The sequence below is a fragment of the Lissotriton helveticus genome, chromosome 5_1, assembly GCF_964261635.1.
Source record: "Lissotriton helveticus chromosome 5_1, aLisHel1.1, whole genome shotgun sequence".
NCBI classification, from domain to species: Eukaryota; Metazoa; Chordata; class Amphibia; order Caudata; family Salamandridae; genus Lissotriton; species Lissotriton helveticus.
In genome coordinates, this window is record NC_136065.1 from 813,098,960 (window position 1) to 813,118,219 (window position 19,260).

Genomic DNA, 19,260 nt, shown 5'->3' on the forward strand with positions numbered 1-19,260 from the left:
AATCGAAAGACCGAAAAAGATTTGGAAAAAAATTAGGAGATGGGCAGAAATAATTCAAAATGTGGAGCTAGGGAAATACATTTTAATGTTAACACCATGAGGTCTTACAAGGGCAAGCTGAGACATTGGCCACGGAACTTTGGGATGCACCTCCAGCTCCCTCACCTGCTTCATCAGCTCTCTTACCCCAGGATGCTGATATAAGACATAAAGAAAATAAAATAAAAAAAGTATGGTGGTAAATAAATCTCTCCAAAAATATTTTTGGGCAGGAAAACGTAATCACAATAACAGTGAACTTTTCAAAATTAGATCAACTAGTAGTATTTCAGACCGTCCTATTCCAAATTTCCTAAACCTACCTAACTGTATTCCAAATTTCCTAAACTACATTTTGGATTGACTAATACATCTCAACGAATGAGGTTTGCTACTCATCTCATTTGCAACCTCGTTTGAGAGGCCACTTCACTAAGTCTGCATTTTTCACTGCATGGATGGATGCATGCATACACATCACTGGGAAAATGCTTGATATTGTAGAAGCTACAAAAAATAAAGGCTCAAAGATTTGAGAGAATGTTCTAACTCATTAATACTAACTACCACTATCTTAGTGACAGGACACAGGAGTCTCTGCATTACTTCTTAAACAATCAGCCCAAGAAGAGCGCCAACATTTACAATTAGGTAGCGCCGAGCACCTATCTAGAATCACACTCACATAAAATTTGGAAACAAAACTTACCTGCGTGTCAGCATGCATGCTGGCTACTTGTGAAAACCACATTAGCATAGAACACAAGTAATATTAATTACTCACCAAGCCCCGCAACCTCAACACCTAGCAGATCCAACAGCCCTGTTTCTCGCTCTATGATGTTGGACCACCTATGCGTCAGGTTTTCCTGGGTCCGTCAGACCCCAGAGCAACGACACACAGCCCGGCAGACCCTCTCCCAATGCTGCTCATGTGCCCGGAGCCCGTCCACACTAGCAGGCCTGCTGCCTGCTGCCAGGGTGGAGGGGAGGTTGCGCTGGCTATAAAATACCAGTTCTGCCACCTTCGCCTCTAAAAACAGGGCGCAGGGCTGCACACCTTCATAATGCCACCTTCTGCCAGGAAGGCAGCTGGTGGGGCTGGTGAGCGGCCTGGCTCTGCTCCTGCCCTATTCTGCTATGGTGCTGGGGTTGACAAGAGAAAAAAGAAACAGGAAAAAGAAGGAAGGAAGGTAAAAAATAAGGAAGTAAAGTGAAAAACTATGAAAGTACAAAGCTCACGCAAAAAAAAAATGAAAAATGCTAAATGCACACACACAAAGATAAAGGTAAGATAATAAATAAAAATGAGGGAAAAATACATTTAATAAGGGAAGGATTAAACAAATTAAGACAAGATGAAAAAGTAGGCTCCAGAACCAAAAAACAGAGTGAAAAGCAAGATGGCTGCACCCATGTGAATCGCGTGGTGCAGTTTGTGCAAGATTTCTGCCTGAGAACACACTTCATGTTGACGTATAACATAAATGTAAAATCAAGCGGATTGGTGCAACAAGGGAGCTCCGCACGAAAGCAGAACTCCATGTAGCCCGACAGAGTTTTTTCCCCACTTCGCATCCACACAGATTTACCTTTTTTGCTGCCCATTCCCAGACCCCTTCAGGAGATCCGAAAAAATGAATTTGTTCATTGTGGGTTACTTTTAATGTGGTGCAGATATCAGGATGTATTTTAGGCTCATTGCCTGCAATTTGTGTTTGACTCCTTCAAAGGATTTGAGGAATTGTTGGACTAGCTTGATGTAGTGTGAAAATATGATTTGAAAAAATTGGAAATTCAAGTCCCACACTTTCCTTGTCTCTCTCAGTGTTACATTGGTCTCTTTGGGGATCCAGGAGGGGGTTTCAGGCCAGTGACCTCTGGGCCCATTCAATCACAAACAAACAATTGGGACAGGGCCTCCTTTGGTATTCATGAGATAAGCCATGTTTCTAGGAATGTCATGTTGATGGCCTCCTCTCCTTCTGGAAAGTCCACTAGTCTGAGGTTCTCAATGGGACCAGTTTTCGGCATCATCAGCTCTGGATTTCAAGTGTTTCATAGAGGAGACACATTTTAAGACAGTGGTTTCAAGGGAATTCATCCTCCAGTGAAGATATCTGTCCCTCAGCCTCAGAGAACCAGCCAGGCATATTAAGGAGATCTTGGTTGATTAAAGACATGATGAGCTTGACCTTTCCCACCCTTGGCTCAAACACCTCTCGTGAGGCCTGGATAGCCAATTGGATGGCATTGGTGCCAGAGGGATCCAATAGGCATTGAAGCAATGTATTGTCCATAGGAGGGCTCAGGGGTTGTGAAGTAGCCCATCTTGGTTTGAGCCAGGGTCAATGGGCCGTTATGTTTCCCCATGATTCATTGAAGGGTTGGTTTTGTGTGAAATCGCCTAAAGCGAGCATGGGAGGTCCTTTTTGTTTGTCGCATAAGTTAGAAGCACCTCATCTCCAGGTAGTCCATTCCCCACTGGTCCACTTGCCCCCTGGTAGTGCCACATGATTGTGCGCCTACGAAATGAGGAAGGGGTATCACAAGCAGTGTGCATTCTTTTTCATGATTAGCCAATATGTATCAATATGTGTGTTGGGCAGAAAGGGAGAGGGTGATCAAGGGGGTTGATTAAAGTGACAAGATCCCAGCTTAAGTGTTCATTCCCATTAGCCAAATGTTGTGGGTATAATGTGGGTCAAAAACCATCTCCGTGTGACTGAGAGGTGTGGATATCAGGCCTAAGTTTCTCCTTTGTGGAGTAGAGTCCATTTTGTGATACTCAGGGATAATGGTTCTATTTTGTGGGTTTCTGTTCCTTATTGTCTGACATGTTTCCTCCCCCCCGGGGGACTGCTCTCACTGGGTTGGTTTTGGAAGTAGGGCTATCCCCTCTGCTTTAAGGATGATGATGATAACATCAAAACCACCAAGGAATTTGGTGGTGGTAGAGTAAAGTTTCCCATGCCCAAATATCCCTTTCATAGCAGAGCCAGAAGCTCTCTGTTTATTCCACTCTGCAGACGACCTCGCCCGGATTAGCTTCCAGCAGTTGCCTCAGCCTGTAACAGTACTGGTGTGACTCTGTCTCTCAGAGTCTTCTTTTGCTTCTGACATTTGAAAGGGATTAAAAACCCTGTATTCCAAATAGAATCTGGGCTGATCCATTGTTTAGAAAGTTCATTAATCAAATGTCAGTTTTTGTTTTTAACACAATAGGTATTATTCAACATGTATTTTTTGTGTAATCACTTGACCACTGGTCACTGATGTAGTCTCAATTTGTATCTTGTTTCTTATGTTGTAATAACATATTATGGGGTATATTTAAAAGAACTGCGGTTAACTTGAGTTTGCGTTAGTTAGTGTTAGTTTTTTTAACGTTGGCAATCACCAAAAACTATCACCCTGTTAGCGATTTATTAACAATACGTCACTACATGGCTCTAGTTTCAGGTAGCCTCAGTGAAAACTGCTGCTAACACTAGCGTGACGGCAATACAAACTCTGACGTTAGCGGGTGCAAACTGATGAAAGCCCAATTTGTGGACAAAAAACTCATGTTAGTCAGCAGAACTTTACCTTTATTGCCTCTAGAGTCAAAAAGAGCCAATAAGTCCACCTCCAATGAAAAAAGAAAAGAAAAACAATGGAATGCATAATGGAGCAGCCAGGGACAAGTGCAACACAGATCAACAACCTCCCAAAAAACCCCAACAGCCAGGATCACCAGACAGAGTCCCAGGAGAAGATGACATGCAGAATCAGGGCAACATATTTGAAAAGGAGGTGCATTGCTGGGGAAAACCCGTGATGCATCACTTTTCATAGCGCCCTCCTTGCAACACCATGGCAGCCAAAACCTTGAAAGTGGGGACAGTCCCCAGGCCTGGAGGCCTCACTGTGCTTGCATCTGAGACCTGGAGTGGGAGGTAGAGGTGCTGTGGAGTTGCTGGGCCATGGCGGTAGACATTGAAGAGTTGGCGATCGCCCTTACCTGTTGGTGAAGTCTGCCAGGTTGCATGGAGACACGTTGCTGACCTATGTGAGAAGACCGCCTGGTGCCCCTTGGATCTGGAATGGTAGAGGCACTCCTGCACACCAAAGTAGGAGGTCTGAATCAGATACCACTCACCACCACTACACCGGGGTGCACAGAGGGGATTACCAATGGTGGGCCGAGCCTCTCTGAATCACAAGCCAGAGGATGTGCTGGCTGGACACTGTGGAGAGTGAGGCCCCTGAGCAGCATCAAACATTTGTGTCATGAGCACTACAACTTCACTCAAAAGGGGGCCCTGTTGCATCACCTGCATTGGGAGGTTCCCCAGCAGACTTAGCAGTGACTGCTGTACCTAGGCTTGTGTAATCCCACCTGGATGAGTCTCCTGCTGGCTGAGTCACAGATTTGGAGAGAGAGCAGTGGATTGCACCACGGTTTCAATGTCGAGGTGAGGGGAAGGTACGATGCGTAGCGGAGGAGGACCTGAGTCGACTCGGGCACTGGCCTAGCGCCTGTGGGTGATGCACCCCAAGTGACAGCTCCTCCGCTGTTGCGGAAGAGCATTGCCCCACTTCTTTCTGATATTCTCATGCTATATTTACTTTTGGGTGGGCTGCTTTACTCACAGAGCAGGGCAGGGGCGGATTCATATGCCCACTCAAGTGCACAAAGACTGTCTGGTTGGCACTCTCAGGCTGCCTAGAGCAGTCATGCATACTTCCCTGTTTGCAATACAGGCTGTATTACAGCCTACATGGAGAACATGCCCACTCCTAACGCCCCTGACTGAACGCCTTGTCACAACACTCAAGAACAATCACAATGCCGCATTGCAGTGTTGTGATTGGCATGGGGGAGGGAGCATAGTTGCCTGCTTCCTGGTCCTGGAAGCAGACTCAGGAGAGCAGGAGTACAAAAGACTCGTGATCCAGCCTCGAGGTACAATTTAAAAACAAATATATACAACTCTGCTCCCCCCTGTCCCCGCCCCTCCAGTGCCCTGGTTTTTATTTTCCACCTCCCAGCTGTCCAGTTCCCCCGCAGCACTACTTAATGGCAGCCATTGTGCGTCCATGCACAGCGAATGTATCACTGGTGCGCTGAAGGCAAGCCTGTCTGGGTCTGTCTGCCCATGGACCACGCCCAGCACCAATGAACCCTCCTCACGTACACTCTACCGCTATGACACCAGCACCCTCCTCACCATTCACCCTGGATGCTGCAACACCTGCCATCTACCATCACTGTAGTATACCCTTGCACCTGCGCCTGCCAAAACTGCAAGCGCACTTTCGGTCCCATCAGCACACCTGTGCCTCCTACCACCCAGCCAACCAACAGCACAGCTGACCGGCACAACTGCATCCTCCTCAACGTGCAGTCCCTCCACAAAGACGCAACAGAAATCCAGTACCTCCTCGACCCCCCCGCCTTGTACACAAAAACCTGGACCAACATCTGCTCTGGACCAGACATCGCCATCACAATCCACGACGGCTCCAAATACACCGCACTGACCCCGAGCGCGCAGGAGAAAATGCCATTGTCTAAAAAAGCACACTCTGACTGACCACTCACTCTAGTGACCTGACGGCTACCGTGGAACACATCCACTTCCAGATCCTGATCAACCCTAACCCCATCGTCCATGGCACCCTAGTCTACAGGCCCCCCCGGCCCATGAAACCCCATTCGCTGAGGCCATTGTAGACCTCATTGCACCCCCGGACTCTACCATCCACTGACTACATCCTACTCGGAGACCTCAACTTCTACCTGGACAACCCCATTGACCAGAAAACCACAACCCTCCTGGCGAACCTCGCCAACATTGGACTGAAGCAGCTAGTCGCCGCACCAATCCACAGAGCCGGACACATGCTCGACCGCTTCTTCTCTACCAGCAGGAACTTCAACTACAGCCACAACATCGAACTCTCCTGGACCAACCACCATGGTATTCATCATGCCTTCACCACACCCACCGTACACCACTGCCATCACCCCTCCCCCCTCAGCCGCAGCTGGATAAAGGACATCAAAGCACTTTTTGGCAACTCCCTCTGCACCACCACTCCACCAACACTTACAAATGCCAGCTCCGCAGCGCACAAACTCCACCGATAGAGCTCCAACTGCACCAACACCCAGGCAGCTCCTCCATGTCAGTGGACCGAGCATCTGGGGGTCCCTGGCTGCTGGGTAAGGAGACAGCAGACACCCTTGATGCCAAACTATACTCCGTAAAAAGTGACGCATCTAGGCATATGCGTGACCTTGTGAACCCCTGTGCCACATTATACCGCCGTCAGGTAGGATGTATGCAGGGTGGATGTTCCCACACAACAAAGCCTTGTAGGAGTGGCGCAGTGAAATCTATGAGATTTCACTGCGACAATTCTAGAAAACCTATGCATCAAAAATTTACTCCTGCCTCATGGTGGGCGTAAGTTTGATGCTGTTCCATAGGGATAGGCCTGCCCCATGCATTCCTTGAGTTACTTTATGCTTGCAACAAAATTACAGCAATGCATAACTTTAAGGCCGAGAGATACGTCAGGAATACTGACATGTCTGTAAATCCTTGTGACATGGAGCACCGTACAGCAAATACGGCGCATCCATGGTGTCACAAGGAGGGCGCAGTGAAAAGTGTGCCAACACTGTTTGTTGCAGCGATTCAACACTTTTCATGAATGAGACCCAGGACTGCGCCATATCTTACTGACGGGCGGATTCCTGAGCTTTTGATTTGGTGCAGGGCAGCGCAGCAATAATCTTTTCTGTGCTGTCCAGCACCAAAAAATCTGAAATGAGGCCCAAAGTGTTTGAACCAATTTTAAGACCATATATTTTCTGGTCTTAAAAAACTGTCTCCAACTGAACTAACAGGCAGTTTTTTGTGTTTTGCACCATGCAAGAGATTTCTTGTAAATATCGCGAAGTGGGTTTAGCAGCAGCTTTTTTCACAGGAACGCCCACCTTGCATCTCATTTTCATTAACTCTTGCTAACAGAAGCGGCTATCTTTAAAATTCACATTTTCACTGGAAAAGTGCAGCTAACTCCAGCAAGCTGCAACTTGTAAATAAGGTGATAAAAAATTGATTCTGTAACATCAAAAAATTGTTGCTTCAGCGGCAATAATTCCTTGTAAATTTACTTCTATTTTTCTTAAATGCTTTCTGGGTACCTTATGTTATCTTTAATGCATATTTTTAATTTCTTTTTAGTGGTCATTTAAAGAAACAAATATTCCTTCACCTACAACCTCTGTTGTACATGTAGTCCCATTACTATCATTCAATTTAAATGCCCTGGGCAGAGTTAGTGCCAAATTACTAGGAAATTATGCCAATTGGTTATAAGCCAATAGTACAATTTTTTAATACAATACAATACAAATTTACTTTATTCGGTATAGAAACAATACCATACAAAGAGCATTATTAATAAAAAGGAAGGCATTACAACCACTGAAAATTGCATAATAAAATAGGGAAATATATAAATATTCACAGTAAAATTGTTTCATGTCTTAAAAGTCATATTTAAAAACGATGTATACATTAAAAACAGAATCCTGGGCAAACTTAGTGCAACCAGCCCTTCTGTCACCAAGAAGGATCATAGACAGTTATTCATCACCTCTAGTGTTCATTAGTCTCACCGCCGATCTTAAGAAATTTACCATGCTAAACAACGTTAGTAAATCTGCTGACAATTTCAGAAACAGTAATGCCACCTTTGCCTGGTTGAATCTGGTTTGCCTTAAAATGGCTTTTAAAAACATTGTCCTTGGGTATGCATAGAAAGGGCAAATTAAGACGAAATGAAGGGTATCCTGCGGAGACCGCTGGTCGCAGCCGCACGGGCCCTTTATCTCGATGTCTTGTGTGTACCCTGCTGGAACTGATAAAATGTGATGCAAGAGATTCAACCTGAATCTGGTCATTAGGAATCTGTCGTGTTTGTTGTACATATGGGACAGGTAAAATTCCATTCCTGGGGTTGATTTGGTTAGCAAGTGGGCTCTCACCGAGGATTTCATCAACTCTCTGTCCTCCCTTTCATTTGCTGATTGCCTTAAAAATTCCATCTTTGTTATGTTATGTTATGTTATGTTAGGGCTATTTGTATTGCGCACGGCTGCTCCAGCGAAGGAGCGTCCCGGCGCACCGACAAGGTGGCGAACACAACACAACAGAAAACAGAAAATATTATTTAAAAATGGGGGTATGGATTTTAACATAACTCAGAGAACAGAAGGGTTTTAGCGGCCTTGCGGAAGGAAAGCAAGTCGCCAAGGGTCCGGAGTTTCAAGGGGAGAGCGTTCCAAAGCGCGGCTGCCCGCACCCTAAAAGAGCGACCCCCCGCCCGACTGAGTTTGAACCGAGGGGCTGCCGCTAGTTCTTGGTCCAACGAACGCAGAGTGCGGCCCGGGATGTAAGGACACAAAAGTTGGCACAGTAAGGGAGGCGGTAGGCCCTTCAGAATCTTGAAAGATATGCACAGTACTTTAAAGTGGATCCGCTGCCTAACGGGTAACCAATGCAAGGCTCGCAAGGTGGGACCGGCCGAGCAAAACCTAGGAAGACCTACGATTGCTCTGGCCGCTGCGTTCTGCACTCTTTGAAGTCGGGTTAGCTCGGCCTGGTTTAACCCTATAAAAAGGGAGCTGGCATAGTCCAGCCGAGCCAAAACCGTTGCTTGTACCACACGTTGACGGGTTGCGGCATCAAAATATTTAAGGGCAGGTCGCAGATTGCGCAAGATGCCAAAGCAGCACGCCGCCGTCCTTTTGGTGTGACCAACAAAGTTGAGGGAAGGGTCCAGCCAGACACCAAGATTTTTGATCTCCGCAACCGGAGTGGGGGTGGGACCCAGCTCAGGAGGCCACCAGGTATCTCCCCATAGGTCCGTCCGCTTCCCAAAGACCATCACCTCCGTGTTTTTGGCGTTAAGTTGGAGACAGTTGGACGTCATCCAACCAGCCACCGCCCTAAGTCCTTCTCTGAATCTTGGGGCATCCACCCCAGAGTCCCCGCTGATCGTGACCGCTAGCTGGGTATCATCTGCGTATGACACCATGGTCATACCACAGAGCTTCACCACCTCAGCCAGCGGCCTCACGTAGATGTTAAACAACGTGGGACTCAGCGAGGAACCCTGCGGAACCCCAAGAGACAGAGGATGACATTTGGACTGATAGGGCGGGGACGCCACAGAGAAGGAACGATCCCTGAGAAACGAACGAAACCACTGGTGTGCAGTGCCGGTCACCCCTATCTCCTCAAGACGCTGCAGGAGAATTTCATGGGAGACCGTGTCAAAGGCGGCGCTTAGGTCTAACAAAACAAGCGCCGCCATTTGACCTGCATCCAGAACTGCCCGCAGGTGCTCGACCATAAATAACAATGCTGTCTCCGTACTGTGGCCGGCCCGAAAACCATTCTGGGTGTCATCCAGAATGTTGGCACGCGACAGATGATCAGTGAGGGCGGTGTTAACATGCACCTCCGCGAGTTTGGCTGGCCACGGGAGAAGCGAAATCGGGCGGTAGTTCTCCGATTTTAAGGGGTCGAGAGATGGTTTTTTCAAAATGGGCATAACTACCGCATGCTTCCATTTCAAAGGCACCTGGCCAGATGATAGCGACATGTTGATTAAGTCGCAGACCGGGCGAGCAAAAGTCTGGTCTCTGAACATTGGTGGCTTGAGCGGGTCAACCGGCGACCCAGACTTGACTCGAAGAGCCAATGCCGTGTAGGACTCCAAAGAGAGACAGGGGAGAGAGTCTAGCACCACCTGATCCTGCTGGATGGGTGGCCCCGTACTGGTTTGTGCAGTGGTGGGGAAGTCCCTATAGATGGTCTGGACCTTCTCCAGGAAGAAAGCCGCCAGCGCTTCACAATGGGTATTGGAGCTGATGGAATTGCCGGCAGGCTTCCTAGCCACAAGGTCTTTAAGGGCCTTAAAGATGGTTTTAACAGGATTCCCACTGCTGCGAAACTCCAGAGCGTAATATGCCGCCCGGGTTCTACAAACCGCGCGGTGATAGGACTTAACCGCAGCCATATACAGGGTTTTTTTGCTGCTGTCATACCTCTTCCTCCAGTCTCTCTCTGCACGTCTACAGACACTTTTTAGAGCCCTCAAATTGCCATCATACCAGGGGCTGGGGGCGCGGAGGCCACACTTACTGGAAACCATCGGGATAAGGGAGTCGAGGGCTCTGGTTACCCATCCGCAGAAATGGTCATAACCAGATTCCACGTTCTCCACTGCACCCAGAGGATCATCAGTGAGAAGGCGATGGAGATCTTCCGCCTTAAGTTTGCTCCAACGCCGTCTGGGCATAGCTCGCAGTGGCACCTTAAGTGGGGCTTCTATAAGAGGACAGTAGATAGTCACGAGCGAGTGGTCTGACCAGGTCAGGGGGAGAGGGGGGCCACTGTAGCCCCCTCTAAGTTGGAAAAAAAGGGGTCCAAAATGTGGCCACCCTTATGAGTGGGGTCCGAGACCAGCTGGAACAGTTGGAGGGCCTCGAGATCCGCCACCATCCCTCCCACTGAAGAAAGACACAGAGTGTCAAAATGGAGATTCAAGTCTCCAATGATAGAAAAATTGGCAGACCCTACTGCTAGTGAACTAACTGCCTCAGGAAGAGCCTCCCTAAATGCCACGGAACTACCAGGTGGGCGATAAATAAGCAATCCTGACATGGTAAAATGCGATGTAACTGCAACCTTGAACAGGGCGCTCTCGCATCCCGTGATGTTCTGCACTCTCCAGGCGCAAGGATAACAAGATTTAACTGCAAGAGCGACTCCACCCCCTCTTGAAGAGCGGTTGAGCGTGTAGATGGAATACTCCGCGGGGAGCGCCAAATTCAATATTTATGATACCCTTGTCTTTAGGCGTAAGTTTAGTGGGTTCATCAAAATACTTGACATACCCCACCCTTTCAAAGTTTCCCTTACATATTTGAGCCAAGGTATCATTCGTCCCCTGTCCAGGGCAATGCAGTCCGTTAGTATTTGCCTGCTCAGTGTGGCTTCAGGGTTCGTCCATATTTTAATCCGACAGGTTATGGGTTTTCAGTCTAAGCCTGTCGCTAATATTAGTGAGGCCTGACTCCTCGTGGACAATATGGGAAGGCGTGCTTTGTGGTACCTGCAGAACCCTTCTCAGGAATTTATTTTCCTCATTTTGGATCTGTGTAGTATCTCTAAAACCCCATACCTCACTTCCATACAAGATCCTAGCACAGCATACAGAGGTGTACAGGTGCATTATTTCATTCGGTGACCAGCGGCATAGTCTTTTTGCAAAATTCATGATTGAGCCCACCAAACTGATTTGTGAGCTACATTTATCATTAATCAATGTTTTAAAGCTAAGGTGCTTATTGAATAAAATCCCTAAATAGTTAAATGCCTGCACTTTTTCTAATTTATGAGACCCGATTGTAAAAATAAAATTCTTAGATGGTTTTTTCCCTGATTCCATTATGTATGATTTAGTGGGATTGGGTGTTAGATCTAGATCCTCCATGAAGCTGACAAAGCCATCAATAAGGGACTGTAATCCTCGAGCGGTGCGGGCCAGGAGTACCGCATCATCCGCGTACAGTAGGACCGGTATACCTCTCCTACCTATACGTGGACAATCCACCCCAGGTCTCCAAGCGCCTTGTCCAGTCCAATTATATACAATGTGAATAGAAAAGGCGCCAGGATACAACCCTGCCTCACACCTCTTGAGCAAGGGAAATGATTAGTAGTATTCCCCTCTTCATTATATCAGACCTGTGCCGCGGTGTTCTGGTGGAGCACTCTCAAAATATTTATCAGGCCTGGGTCAACACGGTGTACTTGGCCACCAAGTGGTATAGATTAAGGCATTGGTCCGTTGTAGATCGCCCATTTCTAAACCCATACTGGGTATCCGAGATAATGTCCTGTTCCTCCGCCCAATCCGTCAACCGGTTAAGGATGGCCCTTCCCAGGACCTTAACTGTCACATCTATTAACGAGATCGGGCGGTAACATTGTGGGTCGCTCCTGTTTCCCTTTTTGAAAATCGGAACTATGGTGGCCATGGACCATGACCTAGGCATCCCTGATTCTACTGCTGTATTGAGAACTCTTGTGAGTATAGGGGCCCAGAGGTCTACCTGGCTCTTAAAAAGGTCTGGCGGGATCCCATCGGGTCCTGGGGCCTTGTTACATGTCATCCCGTCTATTCCTGCCTTGATCTCTCCCAGGGAAAAGCGTATCTGCATACTGTTTCCGTTTCCTGTATCTGATGCTATTGAGTCTTCCGAGCCACCATAGTTATACAGGCCTTTGAATTGCTCCTCCCACAAGTCCGGGAGAATATGACAGGCTACCTTCGATTTATTTGATTCCTGGAAGCAAGGGTCGTTAATTACTCTCCAGAATTCATTCATGTCCCTACGCTCTGCGGCATCTTTTAGTGTCTCCCATGCCTGGTTCTGTAGCCTGGTTTTACGTTGTTTAATGGCCCTTTTGTAGTGTGCCCTACAGTCAACCACCTTACTCTTATCTTTTGGTACGGTTTTAAGTGCTGACTTCAGTTCTCTCTGCGCCAAGGTGCATTCATGGTCAAACCATCTGGGGTGCACTGGGTCGTGTTTCATCTTTTTGCCCCTTAATTACCCGTCAATGTGCTGCGCTGTGGTCTCAAATGCGCTAAACAGTTATTTCCCCTCCACTGGTGGGTCTAGGCATTTCCAGATTTGGCTTTCAGACTTAGCGAGAAGCGTTCTATAAAACGCATCCCCATCTATGTTCTTCCATCTCAGGCTCCTGCCCTGATCAGTGGCTTGAACTACGCCACTGGATTTCCTTTGACCGGGCACGGTCGATGGGTTAATATCCCTAATGGACAATACCAGTGGGTTGTTGTCGCTGAAAACGCTCACCTCTATGCTAACATTCGTGACCCTTCGTTTAAGTGTGTTAGTTACGAAGATAAAATCAATGATGGTATCCCTTCCCCTACCTTTAAAAGTTGGGAGACTATGTTGTTTTCCCCTCTTATGATCAAGTCCATCGTATGTGTGAGGGCATGTGTACCCAGGATCTTACTTAATTCCCTGCCCTCTTTTGTATGTTCTAAATGCCAGCCATTGTTAGTTGGGCAGGAGGCCCATTCTCCCCTGCCCCATTTCAAGAAGGGGCACTGGTGGCAGTTGAAATCGCAGACTATTATCAACTGAGAGGGTGTATCCCCTACCTCCGGTATGCCAGCCAGCCTATCATCTAGCTCACACAGTGTTAGCGTGGTTTGCCCCGCCACTATTGCGTTATAGAAATTAATAAAAATTTATTTTAATCCCTTCTTGCAGTACCTGATTCCCTGCATGGATTACGAGTCCCAACTCAAATCTTCCCAGGTCCCTTGCATTGTCAGGTCCACATAGGTCAGTCAGTCAAAGTACACTTTATTCGATTTTTAAAAAACTCATAAAAGGCAGATAACAATACACACAAGAATAACATCAGCAGTTCATATATATACACAAGATCGGTGCTGGAACCTGGTTTTGCATATTGTACATCATAAACACATTTTTAAAATCAGTTAAAACGTTACCATAATTAAAATTGGGCGCTCATAGTACTCTTTTGTTCCTGATTCTAAATGCTTCCGTCAAGAAACTAGCAACGCTAAAAATAATGTAAGTATTGCTCAACATCTGGAGGTAAATTAATGAGGGCCTAACTTGTATAAAATCAGTCTCCCTCAATACAGGTAACAAATATTTTTTTCTAGCAGAAGTATAAAAACCACAGAAAATCATAAAATGCAGGGTGTCTTGATTAGAAAAGTTATCGCACTCGCAGGGGGCGGCATCTTCTCGTTTGGCCCACGATTGGTAGCACCCTAAGGTATAATGAATCATATTGAACCCGAATTTGGTTAATAAAAATCTATGAAGGGGTACGGTGACAATTTTTAAGTATGGTTCCAAGGAGGGAGTGGTAGTTAATACCAAGTATGATCTTACTGATGGTTTAATTAATTCCTTCTCCTCTCTAACTAAACGTACCCTCTCCAAAAAATGGCACTTTATCCATTTAACGTCTTCTCTCCTGATGTTGGAGGGGGATAAGAAAAGTTCAGGTCTACCTAGGGATGCAAAGGTGTTTTTTAAATAGTTCAACCAAGGTATTTTCATGGCACAATCTAGAGAAATAACATCCGACAGGATTACATGATTCAGAGTTAGTTCTGGGTTAAGCCATGTCCTTGCCCAGAGAAGAAGTGGTGCCAGTTTCAGTTTATCCGAGATATAGGACAAACCCATTTCCTCGTGGATGGAAAATGTGGGGGTGGACGTCGGAACAGATAGAAATTGCCGTAGGAGCCCATTTTCTACCCTTTGAATTTTATCATGCGTGACGTAACCCCATAGAGCAGCCCCATAGGTTGCTATGGGGATGCACTTGGTATTGTATACTTTCAAGAGTGATTAGGCCGCCCTTAGCACGTCCCATGGTTGTTTTGCGTGCCGGGACAAAAAACATTTTATATCCATCTAGGTGAGGGGCACAGATATTAGTTTCCCAGGTTTCCTGGAGGCAGATGATGTGCAATTTCCTAATAAAATCTAACCATTCTTTGTTTTGTATTTTGGCCGATAATCCGGCAATATTCGATGAGACTACTCTAATCTCGCTGGTTGTAAGATTATCCGTACTATTCCCCGTGGTGCCCTTCCCTGGTATTAAAGGCATCTCCAGCCGTCTTACCAAGAGGTCATTGCCCCCCCTCAGCTGTTCCCTGTGCGCTTCCATAGGGGTAGGATTACGAGACTCTGTTGTGCGTGCCATTCCTTTTGCTTCAGTCCTAAGTGGGCTCTCCTGTATTATAGCTTCCTCAGGACCCTCCCCTACTCCCGGTCAGTCTAGTTCGTCCAGTATGAAAGCAACAGCAAGTGGTGCGTATCTATTGGTTACTGGTTTAGGCCAATTCTCCCTTCCTGGAGCATTCATGAACCGCCTGTGGCCTGCATTGCGTAACTCTCGGACTCAAGGGCAACATTTTAATACAGGACCCACCGTCTACCTCATGGGGGCCCCACTGCCAGGAGGAGAGCAGGTCCCTAACTAATTCTGGGTGTCTAAGGTTTACGATTACACAGTGTCATGCGAACTTCTTCCTACTGGCTCCTATCCATGCCGCCCTCCTTGCCATGAGAATGTGCCTGTGGTGGAATGTGCTCGCATATGTGTTTTTAGCCATCCAATGTGCTGCCTTATTAATCAGGGTTGTTGTTGTTTCATCTCTATCCTGGCTGCATGCTGGAACCCCTGTCAATTCTATAGTATAGGGACAAGATGCCGGCGGTAAGTCCAGGGTCTGGAGGCCCTGGGTACTGCGTACATGGTCATTTGAGTTTATGTTTGGGGCAGTGGAAGTCTTTCTTCCCTCGTTATGTGTGGTATCAGTAGAGGGGTTGGGAGTATTACTTAGCGCCAAACTTATTGGGCTCTTGATGTTTGCCCTTAATCCCTCCCTGGATACCTCTCTCCCGCCTGTTCGTTTATCAACCTGAGAGTTTCCCTCCACTATTCCCTTATTTGTGCTGGCTGGCTCCAGGCAATGCAGGGACCCTGTCCCCTCATCCGCCGCCCGTGCACTATTCACAGTTGGTTGTCCCCTATCTTGTTCTAATATCCTGCATATTTTCCCTTCTAATCTATTTATTTCTTCAAGCACAGGCCCTAGATGTGCAAATAAAAGCGATTCCAGCTTTGACTCTAGCGCCCTGACAATTCCCTGAGACCAATCCACTCCTCCACAATTTGGGCAACTTTGACACACTGTGGTCACGGTCCCCCCCTCCCACATCTTTATTGATCTTATCACCCCCTTTCCGTTTGGATATGGTTTTGGGTCTTGTTGTGTGAGACCCGCCCTTAGCTGGGTTACCAGTAGCCCTAGTGACAACTGGAGGGGCGACTAACGAGGCAGAGTTTGTGGTGAGTAGAGACTTTTTAGAGCGTGTGACCACTTCCCTAGCTGCCCCTTGTGATTCACCCCATCCAATGTTATTAGTGCTGTCCCTTCCCCCAATCCACTCATCTCCACTGGCCCTGGGGGGACAGCCGCGTGCCCCTTCCTTTCACCATAGGGGTTTGTGCTAGGTTTGAGTAGATTCCAATCTGCTCATTTTGTGTTGCTAGCTCGGTAACCCCTTGTCCTAGTGGGTTGGTATGAACTTGAGCCTTAATGCAAGGAGTGGGGGTTGTATGCCCAGGTTTAGCCTGGTATAAGGGAGTGTCGGTTCTGGGCGACGGGCACGTCGCTTTTTTGCCCAAAGAGGATCGTTTCCGTGCAATTAATGTGTCCAGTGACAGTCTCTTTTCAGTCAGCTGTATTTCGTGTGTTAGAAGGGACTCTGCTCTTGAGATAAAAGCATCCAGGGTCCCCTTTACTCCTCCCCCCACCCTAGTTAATGTGGGCTTACATTTCGACATTATCAGGACTGGGAAGAGTCCCTGCTTTACTAACGGCGATGATGAACAGTACCTTTGAAGAGCTCTGGGCAGTCAATAATCGTTGAATATGCTTCCAGGATCTGCTAGATGTCTGTCTCCCCTAAAGCGTTGACGACGGCAGGCAAATCCGGTGGTAGGCCTTTAAGGGGTGGCCTTGCCCAGCCTCCTCTGGCCTCTGATGGCCACAGATGACCCGCCCTTTGCCCGGGCTTAGCCCGGCAGACACCCGCACGCATCCCACGCTGCGGGCAGCGGCTGTCCTTTAATGGAGCCCTGGCGCTGCCTGATGACGCTGTTGGCAGGCACCTGGGCTGGGGCTTCTGGGAGTTGTGGTCTGATCCCGATGTTGAAGCTCCAATGGCCGTTCCCCTCAAGGCAGTCGACAAAAGCCAGATGCAGTTTCCCTCACGGCGCGTGCACTGGCCAGCAGCCTGCCCCTGTCCGAGTATGTGAGCAAATTCAGGTAGGTTCAGAAACAAAAGCGCGTCACAGAAGGATAGGCTAATATCCCGAGGGAGTGAAGAGACGACGAAGGACCACCAGAAATATCTTCTAATAATGAGATGTGAGGATCTGTAAGTCGTATACCCAGGGATGTTTCAAAACGTCATTGTGTCCCAGATATCACGGCCAAGAGATGTGGCCCAGCCCAGTCGCCTTCAGGCTCAGACGGGCTCTCCGTCGTGGGTGGCTGCTGCAGCAAGGTGCTCTGGGCACTGTAGTCCGGTTGGTTTGGTTTCCCTGCGGGGAAATTCAAAGTGCAGTATTGCCGTAGTAGTGCTAGTACCGGAGCTGGGACAGTTCAAGCACAGTCTCCCGGTCCCAATTTAAAAACACAATGCAGCGTGCAACACTCAACCCAAGAGTCAGCAGGCTCCCGTGTGATTACACAAGCAACTTGCAAAAAGAAAAGAGAACCAGAATTGCAGGAGGCGCGAGTAGGCTCAGGTGGATACAATGTATCAGCAACAATCTGCCCAGGCACTTTTACTAATGAGGAGAAGGAAAGGCAAGCACTGCCCGCATTCAATAGTCTAAATTGTAGTCGCGCTCCTCACGCTCTACACAAGCAGTCTTCACAAGAGCCTGGCAATCCGATAAAGGCCAACAATAAAAAAGGGAAACAAAAGAAAACACAGCGCTTCCTCGCGCTTTTCTGTTTCAGGAAAGACAAAGACTTCAGCGCATCCTAGCGCGCACAGGCTGAGTTAGCGCCGGGTAGGGACAGCGTCCTCGTGAATTATAGCGGGAGGCAAATATCAGCACACAATGATCTTTAAGTGTTCCTAGAATGGATCCTGGAATCCCTGAAAGGCTAGAGCAAATGTCCAATTACCAATTACCACTAGCACAATAGCTCTGGGACTTGAAACTTCCAGAAGATTTCAAACAAACAGTCACAGTCACTATCTTGGTCCCTTGACCCCCAACCCGCTTTGTCCCATTTTCCTTCTGTCTCCACCGGCTGGGAGTCAGAAGTTTCCTGGGGGCGAGTTCAGAGGCTTGAGTACCATTTTTTAAAGATAGAGCACAAGCACTTTATCACTGGTTAGCAGTGGTAAAGAGTCTGAAAGCAAGAAAAACAAAGTCAACAAATAAGAGGAATGAAGGCAAACGTTAGGGGGTAAACCACTTCAAGGATGCCAGGTCTAACAGGCACCATCTGTTCGGGCACTACTCTAGCAGCGTCAAAATTTTCCGGGCTTCTTCGTTGTGAATGGCAGTGTGGGAATGAAATTAAAATTATATTTGTATAGCGCATAGACTACCCTGAGGCCTCGCAGCGCTTTAAATTGAATCCGAAGGCGGCAGGATAGGGTGCTAACAGGCTCTTCCAAACAAGTGAGTTTTTAAGAACTTTCTGAATGCCAGCAGATTGTTGTTCTCTCTAAGGTCAAGCGGGAGGGAATTCCATATTCTCGCAGCATTGTGTGAGAATGAGCGACTGCCCCAGCGAGCCTTGTTTAGCTTAGTCATAGTGGCCAGATGTAACGAGCTGGAGCGGAGAGCTCTGAGGGGAAGGTAGGGAGTGGCTAGCGGGTACATTATGGCAGGACCTTTTCTATGAATAGCTTTCTGGACAAGGCACATGGCTTTAAATTGTACTCTGGCTGCCACCGGAAGCCAGTGTAGCTTCCTCAAGGCAGGTTTGGCCGACTGCCAGCGTGGGATTTGAAAAAGCAGTCGGGCGGCACAGTTTTGGGTGACCTGGAGTTTGTTGATCGTGGCCACCGGTGCTCCCAGGTAAAGAGCGTTACTGTAATCCAGGCGAGAGAGTATCAGGGCTTGAACCATGACTCTCCTCGCCTGGAACGGAAGCAAAGGGAGAACTTTCCGAAGCATTCTCATCAGCCCAAAACAGGTAGATGTGGTTTTGGTAGCCTGGAAAGTGAAGTCAAGGGATTTATCTAGCCAAACTCCCAGGCTTTTTATCTGGGGCTTGGGGGAGGGAGGGGGACCTAGACACGTAGGCCAGATGGAGGCCAGAATGGTAGGTGAAGGGTTGCCCAGTAGCATGATTTCCGTCTTTTCCCCATTTAGTCTGAGGCAGGAGGATTCCATCCATCTGGCCACTGCCTCTAAACATGGGCTTAGAGTGCTGGACGACCCCTCAGCATGGTTCAGTGTGACCACCAGCTGAGTGTCGTCTGCGTAGGTGACAATTCGAACGCCAAAT

At 47.8% G+C, this 19,260-nt stretch overlaps 1 long non-coding RNA gene across 2 annotated transcripts in view; it reads right to left on the reverse strand.

Moving 5' to 3' along the window:
- The window catches only part of LOC144754922 (uncharacterized), a 186,219-nt gene extending 169,393 nt beyond the window's left edge, over nucleotides 1-16,826 (reverse strand). Inside the window, exons 1-2 of one of the 2 annotated variants that reach the window (XR_013594794.1) lie at nucleotides 16,615-16,826; nucleotides 109-195 (exon numbers count right to left, since the gene is read on the reverse strand). This is a non-coding gene — a long non-coding RNA (uncharacterized LOC144754922). The remainder of the gene's footprint in view (nucleotides 1-108; nucleotides 196-16,614) is intronic. The other variant, XR_013594795.1, reaches the window with a different exon arrangement.
- Nucleotides 16,827-19,260: the final 2,434 nt, after the last annotated feature.